Source organism: Leptonychotes weddellii, chromosome 1 (genome assembly GCF_054177405.1).
Source record: "Leptonychotes weddellii isolate Sample4059 chromosome 1, ASM5417740v2, whole genome shotgun sequence".
Lineage (NCBI taxonomy): Eukaryota > Metazoa > Chordata > Mammalia > Carnivora > Phocidae > Leptonychotes > Leptonychotes weddellii.
Window position 1 is genome coordinate 156,161,226 of NC_138369.1, and position 16,547 is coordinate 156,177,772.

Genomic DNA, 16,547 nt, shown 5'->3' on the forward strand with positions numbered 1-16,547 from the left:
CAAAACATTCTCCAACAAGAATACTCAAGGCCTAAAAATTCTCACATTTTTGAGAGCTCTCTATGTTATAAGGCAGAATGCCTTCCTTCCTCTCTCTAAAGAGGCAATTTACTAATCTGCAGGTATTCACCAATGCATTAACAGATAAATTCCTTGGAGAAAATAGCTATAGCAAAACACTGAGCAATTTACTCTGACGGAATAGTAACATTCGAGAAGAGGAAACAGGACTTTAATGTCCTAAAGAAAAAGCTAAGGATGGTGCATTCCAGTGAGAGGTAGATGCAGTATGATCAGAGGCAATCTGAAAACAAAAATTTCAAAATCAATTTGTGCTTACAGTGTTTCCTTATTTCCTCTGTTTTTCTTCCTGCAACTTCACAGGTATCCTCCCCCAGTCCCAAATTCAAATTTCATAAAATGCTTTAATGGTTATAGGAGTAACTCATGTAGCCACACTCAATTGCTATCAACCAGAAAATACTTATGATCCTCCATCAAAGAAAAAGCAAATGCCTTATCAAAAATCATATCAGGAATACTAATTGCAGCATACTCTGAAGTTTTCTCGATATTTATGTTTTTATATATCTGATTGTGGTCAAGTCTATATATGCTAGTTATTATAATGAAAACTTTACAACAAAAATATCAAAGGAGGAATTTTCTGGTAACTTACAAGCAGTAAGACCGTGTAAGACTCAGTCTCGTTTACATACAATCCTTTAGACACTATATCAATATCAACAACAAATGAGTCCCTGAAATACCAAATATCATCACAACTTTATGGCATCTATTTAAATGTGTGATTCTACATTTTATACATTTATCTGAATTCATAGGTGCTCCAACTGGAACCTATTAATGAGAAATAATAAGGTGATCATAGGGCAAGGGATAATTAGAAATATTTTTATACATTGATTAATGGACCTTGTATTGTTTCCTCTTCAAGATTTTTACTCTCATATCTCACTTTAAAAACTAAAAATTTCAGGGGCGCCTGGGTGGCTCAGTCGTTAAACGTCTGCCTTCGGCTGAGGTTGTGATCCAGGTGTCCTGGGATCGAGCCCCGCGTCAGGTTCCCTGCTCGGCAGGGAACCTGCTTCTCCCTCTCTCACTCTCCCGCTTGTGTTCCCTCTCTAGCTGTCTCTCTGTCTCTGTGTCAAATAAATAAATAAAGTCTTTAAGAAGAATGAAAAATAAATAAATAAAAATTTCAAAACCAAACCATACCTACTAATAGTTTCCTTGTTTCTTCTAGTACATTTACAGCCACTTAATGGCTTTCCATTATATTTTTTAAATCTAGATACCTGCTTGACCAACATCAACTTGAAATTGAATTTTGTGTCACAAGTTAGAACAGCTCTAGAGCATTCCTAAATAAATCATTTCTAACTAAAACTAAATGTGTTTAGATTTTTTTTTTTTTTAATTTACGGACAGATATATATAGAGAGAGTGAGTATAAACAGGGGGACCTGCAGGCAGAAGAAAAGTCTCAGGCTCCTTACTGACCAGAGAGTTGGAGGGGATGTCGGGCTAGATCCCAGGACCCTGGGATCATGAGCTGAGCTGAAGGCAGACGCTTAACTGACTGAGCCACCCAAGCTCCCCAAAACTAAAAGCGTTTAAAAAAACTAAGTGTTACTTATAATTTAAAGAAGTGAAACATTAAACTGTATTTGACTATTGCATATTATAGTTTATTGCACTTATTAACATTATGCATTATTTTAAAATAATAAAATATTAGTAAATTATTCTTTGTTTAAAAAAGTAGATTTTATGTTTTAGGACTTTTTTTGCAGGATTTGAAAAATAATATCTCTATTTTATCTTGTCACCAATATTTTGAAGTAAAACAATGCAAAACTGCAAAAAAAAAAATGAAAATGGAAGAAACAAGATATCATCTGACATGAATTCTTTTCAGATTTGGAAGGAGAATTTATTTTGGATTATTGTTAGGACACCAAAAAAAGCAGGCAGATTTCTTCAATCCTACAATTTAGGAAAATCTTATTGGAACGAATGCTCTTTGGTTATACTGTTCATTCCTCCAGTGCTGGATTCTGAAGCCAGTCGTTTAATTGTGTTGATGACTAACTTCCATTGTGCAAAGAACTTAATTACATACTGTGGTTCAGTTTCTATTTTGCCAGGCAGTCATTCATCCATAAAAGAATGCTGTAGAAAGTAAGTGGTAAAATGCAAAAGAAATTGAAAGCACATGATTGTAGTCAAGAAGCAAATAAGTAGTTTTCAAAGAAAAGCCAGAACACTTGAACTGGTAACTGGATTGTACTCCTAAAACAAAGAAAAAATTGGCAGCCAAGGAGAAATATTTTGTGATCTCACTTACTGTTCAACATTATAAAGTTATTTGAACCTACTTTTGCACTTTTGTTTACTGGTCAATTAGTGAAATTCGGCAAATGAAACTAAACTATTTTTTAAAGCCATAAAATTTTTAAGAGAATAATATTTCCCTTTTGTAAATGTAGGGTTATTCTCCATCTCCTCTCTTGTAAGATAATTATTCCCACTTTAAATTTACGGTAGTGGCTCCTTTGGAATTAACCAGACAGCTTTGCAATAACCCTGGGTTATTAAAGCACACAGGATTGAAAGATCTGGGTAGTTTCTACAACTTCATATTGCTTTACTGCTGCTTTGGGTCTAGCTTAAAATACCAAGACACAATCTTGAAAATATTAGATGTTTTATCTATGACAGTAGTGGCTTCAAATCCTTAACCCTGAAATATATTTATAAGTACAAATGCTTACTGTAAGCAGAATATTTTAATCTGAGCATGATCTACTCTACCTAATTAAAGTAGACCTCCTGAGGGCAGGAGATACAATGTTCCCTGCAATCGATAATTACTTTATGTTTCTCATTATTTTTTTGTTCTAGTAAAGAGACTACAGTTTAGCATAATTGCATTTCAGGTGTTTCATTTCAGTACTTGCTATTTGCCATTTAAATTTGTGTTAATTTACAGTTTGAGGGATTTAAACAAATTGTTTAGTTCATTTTTATACAAAGTCCTTTGTCTTCAGTTTAAAACATACTGAAATTTTGCAAATAGAGATGCTTAATAATAAATTCCCCGGAATTGTCACTTGGTCTGAGTTGGGGGAGGACATCACAAGAAGTACAAACTTGGCATGACCTTGGAAGTATTCACAAAACAGAGGCAATAGAGGATAAAAGTAAAGGTATTGATTTTGCAGTCAAATAGGCCTGGGGTTTGAATTCTGACTCTGCTATTGACTGACTATGCGACCTTGAATCATGCAATGCCTCTAAACTTCTATTTCCTAATGTGTGAATTTAGGATTATCATGATATATTGTTCAGGGCTGATGTGAGCATTAGGTGAGATAAGGTGCATAAACACTTGACACATAGTAGATACTCAATAAGCATGGGCTAAGCTGGTTCCAGCAGTGGGCCTAGGTTGGAAGGGGTCAGTTCTGTCAGCTTTGTGATGCAGTGTTGCGGGTGACCCTCCTCCCGAAGGCTCTTGGGAAGGAAACCCTTGCTAAGGACTCTGGAAACAACATCTTGTATTCAGACAACTTCCAGAATCAAGGAACTTCCTAAACCTGAATGCACTTCTGCTATTTATGCACCTGGACATTTACCGGTGGAGTACAAGATTTTTGTGAGAACGTAGCCTTGATATATCATCCCAAGGATCAATTTTATTAAACGTTTTCTCCATAATGTTAAGAAAGCTTTCTAAGTGGGTGAGCAGAATATTGCCTGTTCCTTTTGTTAGATTTTTCCTGGAGGTGAAATGGCAGGGGAAGATAATATTTAAAAACTAGTGAACTAAAGGCCATGTAGAAGAGGCTAAACAGCCATAAATTGGAGTGTTGGAGTACTGCAGCTGAGTACTTACTGTGAAGTTATTTCTTTTATCCTAGCATTCACCCAGGACTGAAGTTCACAAGTTAAGAAGAAATCAGAAAAACTGAAAATGGCATGATAAAGCATTTTGTTGACCATCTAAATAATGGAAATTAAGAAATCATAATTATTTTGCTTGGAGATGAGAAAAGATCTATATGGAGGTTAAGGATCCTAAAATTTATTTATTACTTAGTATTTGGTCAAATGGTGCAAAATAATGGTGTATTTGAATTTGAGTAATTTAGACCACTAATGAGGAATAACCTTCCTAAAAATAAAGAAGATCTACAGTCAAGAAAGATGATGAAAGAATTATCTGTTTTAAAAATTACAGAATATAAAATTTAAGAGTCTGGGGACAGGAAACGTAATTTCAACTAAACCTTTGATTTTATCTATGAAATCTTATATGTTTAAGAATTTAACATACCTCTCATTATACCTAAATTATAATGCAGCCTAAAGGTAAATAGTTGAATTTCAGATTTACTAGATGAGAAAACAGATCAAAATTTCACAATAAGCTTAAGGAGGTTTAAAAGAACACATTGACTCATTTAAAAATATTTCTTAGACATACAACAAGGTAACCTTAGAAAACAGTTCATAATATATTGATGTTAACCTCTAGATGATTTTACTGAAGAATGTGAAACTTGCTTCTAAAAAAAAAAAAAGAAAAAAAGAATAGAGATGGACCAGGTTTGTTTGCTCTCGTACAGACCTAAATTGCTATGAAAGATGCAGATCAGAAGGAAACTCTCCAGGGAAAATTCGCTGAAGTCATCATCAAATCATATAATCAGTATAAGTAGGTCATGACAATACTCAAGATACTTGCCCTCTAGAAAGTCTGACCTAGAAGAATCTCTTTCTTTCTTTTTTTTTCTTTTTCTTTTTTCTTGGATGATAATTACTTAGAGCTGGAAACATATTATCACTGATGATATCAAGTGGATTTTGGGGAATGAATGAACAAGTAAATGCTATGGACTTGTTATCACCAGATGAAATGCCTTCAAGATAGTGAGTGTGGCTTGTTTAACTCACTATGAATAATTCCAGTTGAGATCTTAGCTTTGCCTTTACAGATTGTATAGCGCTGACAAAAAATGAATATAAAATAAGTCTGGTAACAACAAAAAATTTCAGGTATTTCTGTCTATTTTCTTTCAAAACTCCTCTTTATGCCCCTATTTAATCAATCTTGAAATGTCAAAGACAAAAAAAAAAAAAACAAAACCAATAAGTCATCAGAGAAGTGCTTTAAGTGCTTATAGCATAGGAAAAAAATTGCTCTCCCTTTCTCCCCAAGAATGCATTATTAAAAAATCTGTAAGATGTGTTTTAAATGTACACCCACGCAGCCAGACAACCGCTGTCACCACAAAGAAGGAAAATGGTCCAAAAGTGACTCGAACAGAGATCTTTGTACATCCTGCAGAAAGCTAGGGCCTTTCAAGACATTTGTGGCTTCACTGCAGGAAGCAGACTCTTATTTGCTGATGAAGCTATTATGTAGTTATGAAGCATTGCTCTTTCACCAAGGCTGTGCAATATTTTTTTTAACCATTGGTTAAAATATAGCGAATTTAAAATCTTCATCAAAAAAACGGAAAACGAAAGAATGAGATCCATCTCCTACCCAGTTATGTAGCAAAAGTTGCCACCTTCAAGATCAGAGGACACAATGTGTTTTCATTTACAATTTCCTCATGCTTAAAACTCAGCTGTGAAAAGCCAAGTCCCTTTAAACTGATGGAATTTGGCATAGAAACCAGTAAATTGTCTGCATTTAAAAAAATACTAATTTAAATACCTCAGTTGCTTCTGTAGAACAGGAATGTCAAAATTCCAAGTTTTCTTATAATCAAATTTCCTCTCTTCTAACTTAATTCTAGCTTCTAATATAATATGATCATAATGTGGAGGATGAATAGTTTTCAACTGCTTTTACATAATGTCAAATAGGCTGGAGAGGAATATTTTTATCTCCTTTCTATTTAATAAATTGATATGTTATATGAAAAGATGATTTTCAAATAAAAACAAATATAGGCTAGCAGTAATGTAGGCTACTCTAACTTATAGGCTATAACTTTATAATATGGTATATTAATTAAAAGATGGACATACTAATTTGTCACTATAATATAAACATATGTATTTCTATGATCAGCATCGATACATGTGTACATGTATGTGAATGTGTGTATACATTTATAATATATTTGAACTGGATAAACTGTATTACAGTTTAGATCTGTGTTTAAAGTATGTGGTAGATATTTGATTTGCTTACCAATATTTCTCATACATGGGAAGATTGCATGGCCTCACTGCCTTAAAATTAGGCATAACCTGGGCTTTATTTCGCTAATAAATAATAAAGATCTTGTGCACAATTCTTCCCTTTCTCTTTCCCTATTGCCCAGATCTAGGAGATCATGTGTTTAAGATGAAGTAGTTACAGAATGCTAGACCCCCCCGCCCATTGATTCACTCCATGGAGTACAGTTGCCTTGGAGAGTCACCCAGACCCACAGCAGACATTGTGTAACACAGAAATAGCCCTTTGTGGTGTTAAGGATCAGGATTTGTGTGTTGTTTATTATGGAAGCATAATCTAGACTGGGTAATCTACAGTGACAATTTCCAAACCTTTGAAACCGTTCTCAACATCAGTAGAAGTTTTGAGCATGCACTTTTAACATATATGTTTATTTACAAATATCATAGCTAATGATTTTATTTATACATCTTGTGCATTATAAAACATAGTCAAAAAGTAGAAATGAGAAAGGACAAATTAAAAAAAGTAATATCAAGTTCTCTAATACATTTCCTACACTCCAAATCTATCACCCGTTTTGTCTTTGATTGGAGTGCACCCCACTTTGGTGATCAATGATCCAGAATTTAGTGAGACCAATGAAACTGATATAAAGATAATCATGGGGAAAATTTACTACCAGATATAAAGAGGCACTGTAATTTTGGGTTCTATTCATTGTCTCCTTTCTATAGAACAATGTGTCTACATTATGGCTCAGAATCATTAGTATCTTCTTCCATACTAAAGAGATCACAGTCTTTGAGGGCCTAGAAATCTCTATTATATTAGGTCCATTACCTGATTCTTATATGTTTTCAGGTGTGAAAACTTTTGCCTTAAAGTGTTCTGGAATAAAGAATTCAATATTTTCCTCTCTATAGCAAATACCGGAAGGTGATAATACAAATACCATCAGGACCTTTGTGTGTTAAATCCCTACACTTGTCAGTAACCACTCATTTAAAGCTGAAGTTCCAAGACAGATTCATGTAACAGTTTCTTTTAGAAACAATTTTAATTAAAACATCACTGAGAGAGGAAGTCAAAAGACGTCCCAAATCCAAGCTAGTGGAATCTTTTTATAAAGTGACAGCATAACATAAAGTTCTATGAAACTTGAAGTATATAAATATTTGTCACATATGAGATCTATATGGAAAAACAAAGTCACTATCAGAATACATAGGTTTAAAAAATGGTAATTGGTCATTTCAGAAAGAATCGCTAACGATTCTTAACTGATCCCATATTTTATTGGCTTGAAGAAATGACATCATAAACATTTTGGCCACCATGTTTTTGTTATCCTACAGGGTTGAAATGGAAGGAAATGTCCACTCTTTTGTAACATGATTCATCACCAGTCAAAGGTTTCAAAGGCTATTCAAGAAAAAGTTTTTAAATTCAATGCAATTAAAGTTTTCATCTCATATCAGCTGTTCTCTAGACTAAATTAGTCACCCATATGAATCATGACTTTCAAACACTCAGATTTCATTGAGTAAGCTATGCAAATTAGACTAGTAAATTGCCCCCAAAATCTATGATAATATTAATTAACCTCTTGTAATTGTGATGTTAAGCTTAGGGGGTACTTTTACAGCTGCTGAATAAAATGTTGGCAACAATAATAAGAATTGCTGCCATTTTCAGACTGCATTATTTCAGTTGGCCAACAAGATACATTACAGGGAATTACATATTAGTATAATGAATTACTCCTTCTAATGATCAGAAGAGGCTGGGTCACGCACGGGCCAACAGCTCACTGAGTTCAAGTATAAGGACATTCCACTGTTAGCATTCAATGAAAAGACTTGTTAGTAAATATGATGACAAAATATACAAAGAAACTTATATATATGGATGGTAACTTAACTTGATTCTCATCATTAAGATTATTTGCCACTTTTAAAGCTTTGCCAAGGAACTTATCAGTCAAATGGGGATCAATTCTTAATGAACGTGCTGTGTGTAGGTTGTAATTAGGGAGAGTGTAACCCAAGGAAAGGGTCTAAGTAAGTGATCTTTCCCCAGCAGGGGCTTGAGATAAATGCTGATTTTAAAAAAAAAAAAATGCAGAAACATCAAATTGTCCTTGCATTTATCCAACAGTCCTTACAAAAATTATTGCTCTCATCTTTAACAGATGAGGAAGATATGCTAGAGAAAGCCCACAGCCTAAGTAAGGTTCATTTATTATTCAACTTGTTTCAGCTTGTAACTTTGTATCATTCATGCTATTCTTTGACAATTATCTCCATCTTCAGTGACTGGCTATAATATCTGGCACAGCAACAAGCACACACACAAATATTTACTGCTTGAATGAATGAATACTCACTTAAAAACATATTCTGGTTTGATTTAAATCAAGTCTGGGCAGAATTAACTGCTTATTCTTTAATGTTCCTGTGGTGATTCATGCTTCTTACTATTATAGAATTTACCATAGTAACTTTTATTCATTTATCTTATTTATCCCTCACAAACTGTGATTTCCTGAAGAGTAGGAGTCATGACTTAATTGAGCCTTATATTCCCAAATCTTGCATCATGTGTGAACCCTAGTAGACACTCAACAAATATTTGTTTAACTGAATTAAGTTTCCATCCTTCACCTGGCATGGCTTCAGACTGAGGCAGGAGTGACCACATGAATCAGAGATAAGAAAGGATATCAATCAGAATGGCCCGTTGGCATGATGGAGCAATAGGTGGCTACCTGCGAAAGACTTCTGACCCGTGGCACAAAAGGGGCGGAGGAGATGGGCAAACTTCCTTGGATTTCAGGTGTGAATAACATACAGGATGCCTCCCACAAACTCTGCCACGTCCAGGTGCCTCAGAGCAGAGGGGGCACTATAGTAGAGGTCAGAACATAGACAAGCAAGAGTCAACAGAAGGGCAAGAGCTGACATAGGTCTATGCATGGCTCAAAATCCAAGTGTCAGGGCTGTCAATAGACCAGAGGTCTGATCTGGTAGTGTGTCCAATGTGAGTAAAAGTCACCTTAAATCAGAGTTTCAGCTCAATTGTAGTTCTATTGTAGCAGCCCAATATCACATGACTGGATGGAAGAAATACTGGGACCATGAGATAAGCCCTTAAACTCCTTGGGGTATGTGTTGAACCCATGTCTGTAGTAGGCAATTGAAGAGAATCCTGAAAGGGAGTGGAACCAAAGCCCATGTGGGTCCCAGTGTTTGCAATACTACTAGCTCACTTGATCCCAGGCACTGCAGGGGAGCTTAGAAAGTTTTGAGAAAGACACTCCAAAGCACGGGAGCCCCTTGGGTCACCCATGCTTTGGAGTGTCTTTCTCAAAACTTTCTAACATGACCTGATCTAAGGGTAGTATTCTGAATCAAAATCTCCTGAAGTGTTTGCTAAATATGCAGAATTCTCAGCCCATCCCCAACCTACTGAATCTGGAACTTTTTGGACTGAACAGAAAATACATTTAACAAGCTTCCTGGTGTTTCTAAGGGACATCAATGTTTAAGAGCCACTGGTCTAATCTATAAGACATCTGGCTTGATAGTATGCATTCATATTGATAGTCAGGTTCATTTACCCTCAAAATATTTGAATATTGATTGCAGACCAACCAGATCATATGGGCTATTCTTTTCTTTCTTTCTTTTTTTTTTTTAAGATTTATTTATTTATTTGAGAGAGCTAGCTAGCAGGGAAGGGGCCGAGGGAGTGGGAGAGAGTGATCCCAGACTCCCCGCTGAGCACAGAGCCCAATGCTGGACTTGAGATCATGACCTGAGCCAAAACTAAGAGCCAGATGCTTAACCAACTGAGCCACCCAAGCGCCCCAGGTGGACCATTTTCTATTTGCCAGACATTCCGTGTACATTCATATAATCACACCTTTTTTTCACTGTCTTCCGTCTGAGTGGATTATTTATCCAATTTTATATGATCATTGTAGTCCTGCTCATGCTTGATGGCACATCCTCTGTAATGTCCATTTATGTTTGTGTGTGTGTCTTTTGTATATTGTCTTTTTATTTATTTCTTTTATGTCTATCTTTCCTTTCAGATTTGAACTTTTTTTTTCCTTTTTTCTATTTTTTTTATTATGTTATGTTAATCACCATACATTACATCATTAGTTTTTTATGTAGTGTTCCATGATTCATTGTTTGCGTATAACACCCAGTGCTCCATGAACTTTGAATGCAGGGAAGACATGATTTATTCAGTAACTCAATCATTTTGTCACATTGTAGGTGCTCAACTAATATACTCAATATAATCCCAAATATAATGCCAAGCATTATATTGTAAAGGCTTAGCTTTGCACTGTCCTTTCAGATCAAGTCTTACAGAAAGAGTTAAGGACCGCTTTACCAGCATCATTTACTTCTAAAACCAACCCCATTCCTAGAACAGAATTTTTAGACAGAGAATCTGTAGGCTAAAATTAAATTAAAATTAACATAATGGGTCCAGTTATACAGTTAGGGACTATCGACCTTGCAGAGTGATTTAGTTTAAGAAAAAAAGCAGATCTAGATGTCCCATTAGTGCTACTAAATAAACTGTGTTCTGATAGTAGGGATTGATCTAAGACAGGGGAAAGTGGCTAATGTATAGCTAATCCAAGTCTGGAGTGAAGAAATAGGCATCTTTTGGTTCTGAATGCATTTTTTTTCAGATGCATTTATCACACCCTATAAATAATGAGCAAAGCATGGAAATGACACTGTAGTTTCTAGTCTCACAACTTGGGGATAAGAAAAGTCAGTTCACATGGGAGAAGCCTGGAGCTAAAGCACAAACATCACTTACAAAGTTGGCCAGAATTTAGTATGATAATTGGTCATAGAAAATTATTTTGAAAATCTTAAATCCCTAAAGGATTGAAAATGTAATGAAAAGCTACACTAAGAGAACACTAGAAGTGGTTGGCATGCATTTAAGGAGTAGTGAGAAAACTAAGCCTAGTGGATATGGGCTTGTATATCGTGTAGTTTACAGTCAGGCATGAATTGAGTCAAATGGGGGAGTAGTAATTGATGCGTATTCTTGTGATTAGAACTGTATTTTTAAATTGAAAAAAAAAAAATCCCTTCAAGAGTGCCTCAACTGTATCCACTTATCAGAAGCAGAATATGAGAGCTTCAGAAAAACAAGATTTCTTCTTCTTTGACCCATGAAGGTTATAAGCCCTGGACAAATTCAAAAGTAAAATGGATTTTTTTTTTTTTATTCTGTGCTAGTTTAATAAAAGCTTAGAAGGGCAATTCTGAATTAGCGTCTCACATGTATTTTAGTCTTGAGTTTATTATCCTTTTCAGTAAAGAATTTCACCCATAGCTTCTGAAAATTGAGCAGCTGGTTTCAGTTGATTGATGGGTATGTTTTATGAAAACAACAAAGTGCAAATGAGCTAGCTTATTGCAGTTGGTTCTGTTTCATTCACTGTCTTATGCAAAGGCTCCATCTGTAACTTTGTCAGTCACTGAAGATGTAATCCCTGCTTCAATTTGAAGATACTATACATTTCTGAAAGAGCATCCTTTCACCTGACTCTTTCTTCTATTAAATATATATTCCCAATGTCTCGTATTTATGAAAGAAAAGCCCTATTAGTCAGAAAAGATCCCTTAGAAATATTAACAGCTCGCAGAGATAGCCCCCTACCATTTTAGGGTATTCAATGATTTATCCACTTATTTAATAAATCATTATGAGCTCCTGCTCTTCTCTCTGCATGAGATATAGGGGTACGAAGAAAGTGGCTCCTGCCCTCAAGGGGATCTATCATAGTCTACTTGGGAGATAGATAATAAAGAGTAAGCAGATTAATATGTTTTCACTTAGAATATTTTTAACTAAGAAGAAATATCAAGGAGGCTACGGAACTGGTGAGTGATCAGGTAGAAGAGAAGTCCTTTTTATAAGTTGGTCAGGAAAGAGCTCACTGAAGAGATGACATTTAAGCAGAGATTAATAAAAGGAGGGAGTGACCCTGTCTAGACCTAAATGTGGGACATTCTAGGTAGAAGAAAAGCAAGGCCAATAGCTCAGAAGTGAACAAACAAAATGTTTTTGCTTGTTTGTTTGTTTTTAAGAAACCTAAAATCACCAGTGTGGCTGGAATGGGATGAGTATAAGGACACCTAAGGAAAGTGACTTTTCAGCCAGCTAGGCAAGGAATGAATTTGCAGTATTTATAATATAGTTGTTGAACTGGTTTATTGATAAAATCTGTAAAATGTTTTTTAAATAACTGGAGATAAGATATATTAAGGGTGGGGTGCCTGGGTGGCTCAGTCAGTTAAGCATCTGACCCTTGGTTTCAGCTCAGGTCGTGATCTCATTGGTCATGAGATCAAGCCTCCTATTGGGCTCCACGCTCAGCAGGGAGTCTGCTTGAAGATTTTCTCCCTCTGCCCCTCCCCCACTTACGCACATGCTCTCGCTCTCTCTCATAAATAAACAAATCTTTCAAAAAAAGATGTATTCACTGAAATAATGTATGTAAATAGTACCTGAACATATTACATAAATGCTGGTGTTATTCATTTATCATACAAGTTCCCCTTATCATTGCAGCTTGTCTTTTTGATTTTTTTTACTGTAGATGAGGCATCTGATTTTATTACATAATAATCATATATACAACTTGGATGTCTGATTCCAATATCAAGTTACATATAACTCCTGAGGCAACCTCAATGAAAATACTTAAGAAAATGTTGTCTTTGTGCTAATATGTTAATATTTGAAGTAGAGAGGGAGTTAGGGCAGTAGGGCAAATTTTATACAAAAATATCATACAAATAGTGTAACAGTAACTCAAGTTTATGTGAAACATCAACATAAATATCAAAATAACATTAATGTAAAAATTCTGATCTCGCCTTAGAGCATAATGACTTAAAAGGGATGTTTGATTTCCTCTGGTACTCCTTTTTTATCAATTTTTTGTTGTGATAAAATACTCATTACATACAATTTATCATGGCAAATATTTTAAATGTACCATTCAGTGTTATTAAGTACATTTATATTGTTGTGCAACCATTACTGCCACCCATCCCCAGGACTCTTGCCATCTTGCCATCTTGAAACTCTAGACTCATGAAACAGTAACTCCCCTTTTCCTCCCTTCCCCAGCCCCTGACAACCACCATTCTACTTTCTGCCTCTACGATTTTGACTACTCTAAGTACTTTATATAAGTGGAATCATACCATATTTGCCTTTTCATGATTGGTTTATTTCACTTAGCGTAATGTCCTCAAGTTCCATCTATGTTGTACCTAGGTGAGAATTTCCTTCCTTTTTAAGACTGAATGATATTGCATTATATGTACATACCAAATGTTATCCATTCAGCTGTTGACATATATAGTGTTGCTTCCACATTTTAGCTATTGTGAATAATGATGCCATGAACATGGTAGTACAAATCTCTCCTTAAGACCCCACTTTAAATTTTTGTGTGTATATACCGGAAATGGAATTACTGGATCATAGGGTAATTCTATTTTCAATTTTTTGAGGAATCTCTATGCTGTTTTCCACAGCAGTTGCACCGTTTCACACATCAGTGGAGCACAAGGGTTCCAATTTCTCCACATCCTTGCTAACACTTATTATCTTCTGCTTTTGAAGAGTAGCTATCCTAACAGGTGTGAAGTGATATCTGATTGTGATTTTGATTTGCATTTCCCTAAAGATTAATGATGTTGAACATCTTTTCATATGCTTATTGATCACTTGCATATTTTCTTTGCATAAATGTCTATTCAAGTTCTTTGCCCATCTCTTACTCAGGTTGTTTCTTGTTGTTGTTGTTGTTGTTGAGTTTTAGGAGTTCTCTATATATTCTAGATATTAATCTTTTATTAGATATGTGATTTGCAAATATTTTCTCCTATTTTGCAGATTGCTTTTTACTCTACTGATATTGTGTCTTTTAATGAGCAATTTCTTTCAATGTTTGTGAAATCCAATTTGTCTGTTTATTCTTGTGTTGCCTGTCTTCAGGGTCATAGCTAAGAAATCATTACTAGGCCCAATGTAAAGATTTTGCCCTACATTTTCTTCTAAGAGTTTTATAGTTTCAGGTCTTACAGTTAGGTCTCTGATCCATTTTAGGTTAATTTTTGTATATGGTGTTAAGTAAAGGTCTACTGTCATTCTTTTGTATGTAGAATCCAGTTTTCCTAGCACCAATTGTAGAAAAGACAACCCTTTCCTCATTGAATGGTCCTGGGCCCCTTATCAAAAATCATTTGAAGGGCGCCTGGGTGGCTCAGTCATTAAGAGTCTGCCTTCGGCTCAGGTTATGATTCCGGCGTCCTGGGACCCAGTCCCGCATCGGGCTCCCTGCTCCGTGGGAAACCTGCTTCTCCCTCTCCCACTCCCCCTGCTTGTGTTCCCTCTCTCGCTGTGTCTTTCTCTGTCAAGTAAATAAATAAAATCTTTGGGAAAAAAAATCATTTGACCATATATGCAAGGGCCTATTTATGGGCTCTCTATTCTATTGTTCAATATGTCTGTATTCCAGTACCACACTGTTCTGATAACTGTAGCTTTGTAGTTGATTTTGGAATAAGGAAGTAAGATGCCTCCAACTCTATTTTTCTTTTTCAAAATTGCTTCCTGGTTTGTTGGGTATTTTTATCATGAAAGAGTTTTGAATTTTGTCAAGTGCTAAAACTGCTGATATGATTGTTAGGGGTTTTCCCCCTTCACTGTGTTAATGTGGTGTATTACATTGATCAATTTTTGTATATTGAACCATCTTTGCATTCCAGGAATAATTCCACTTGGATGCAGTATATTATCTTTTAATATGCTGATGAATTCCAGTTGCTAGTATTTTGTTGAGCATTTTTGCATGAAGGTTCATAAGGATAATGTTCTGTCATTTCCTTAGAGTGCCTGTCTGACTTTAGTATTAAAATAATGCAGGTCTCATAGAATGAGTTAAGATGTGTTTCCTGCTCTTCAATTTTTTTGGAAAAGTTTAAGAAGAATTGGTTTTAGTTCTTTTTTTAAATGTTTAGTACAACTCACAGTGAAGCCATCAGGTCCAGGACTCTATTGTTTGACAGGATATTATTGATTACTGATTCAGTTTCTTTACTAATTATATGTCTGTTCAGATTATCTATTTCTTTATGATTTAGTTCTGGTATTTTGTTTTTAGACATTTGTCCATTTCATCTAAGTCATCCAATTTGTTGCTGTACAATTGTTCATAGTAAAGTCTCAGCCATTTTATTTCTGTAGAATTGGTATTAATGTCCCAACTTTCATTTCTTACTTTAAAATTTGAGTCTTTTTTTTTTCCCTTAATCAATCTAGCTAAAGTTTGGTCAATTTTGTTGATATTTTCAAGAACCAACTATTGGTTTCATTGATTTTCTCTATTGTTTTTCTATTCTCTCTCATTTATCTCTGTTGTGATCTTTATTATTTTCTTCCTTCTGCCAAATTTGGGCTTAGTTTTTCTCCTTTTCCTAGATTCTTAAGTATAAAGACAGGTTGTTGATTTCAGCTCTTTCTTCCTTTTATAATGTGAGCATTTAAAGTTATAAATTTCCTCTCTAAATTTCATTGTATTCTTTAGGTTTTAGTATGTTATATTTTTGTTTTCATTTGTCCCCAAGTAGTTCCTGATTTCCCTCATGGTTTCTTCTTTGATACATTCATTGTTTAAGAGTGGTTTGTTTAATTCCCCCCAAAATTATGAATTTTCCAGTTTTCTTTCTCTTTTTAATTTCTGACTTCATCCCCTTGTAGCCAGATAGGATACTTTGTAAGATAATTATCTTTTTTAAATCTACTGACACTGACACTTAATTAGTGGCCTTCTATATGATTTATCCAAAAAATGCCCCATGTGCATTTAAGAAGAATGTAATTTTGTTGTTAGGTAGTGTGTCCTGTACGTATCTATTAGATCTACTGGGTTTATTGTGTTGTTCAAGTCCTCTAATTCCTTACTTTTCTCCTCTGTTGTGTTCTACACGTTATAGAGAGTCAGGTATTAAAATCTCCAGTTATTGTTGTAGAATAGTCCATTTCTTCAAGTCTGTCAATTTTGCTCTATATATCTTGATCGTCTGCTATTAGGTGTGTGAATGTTTATAATTATTATGTTTAAGCTCTTATTAATATTTATTAATGTCTTTCTTTGTCTTTTTCACCTTTACTGATTTAAAGTTTATTTTTGTATGATATTAGTATAGCTACCTCTGCTGTCTTTTGGTCACTATTTACATGAAATATCTTTTTTTTT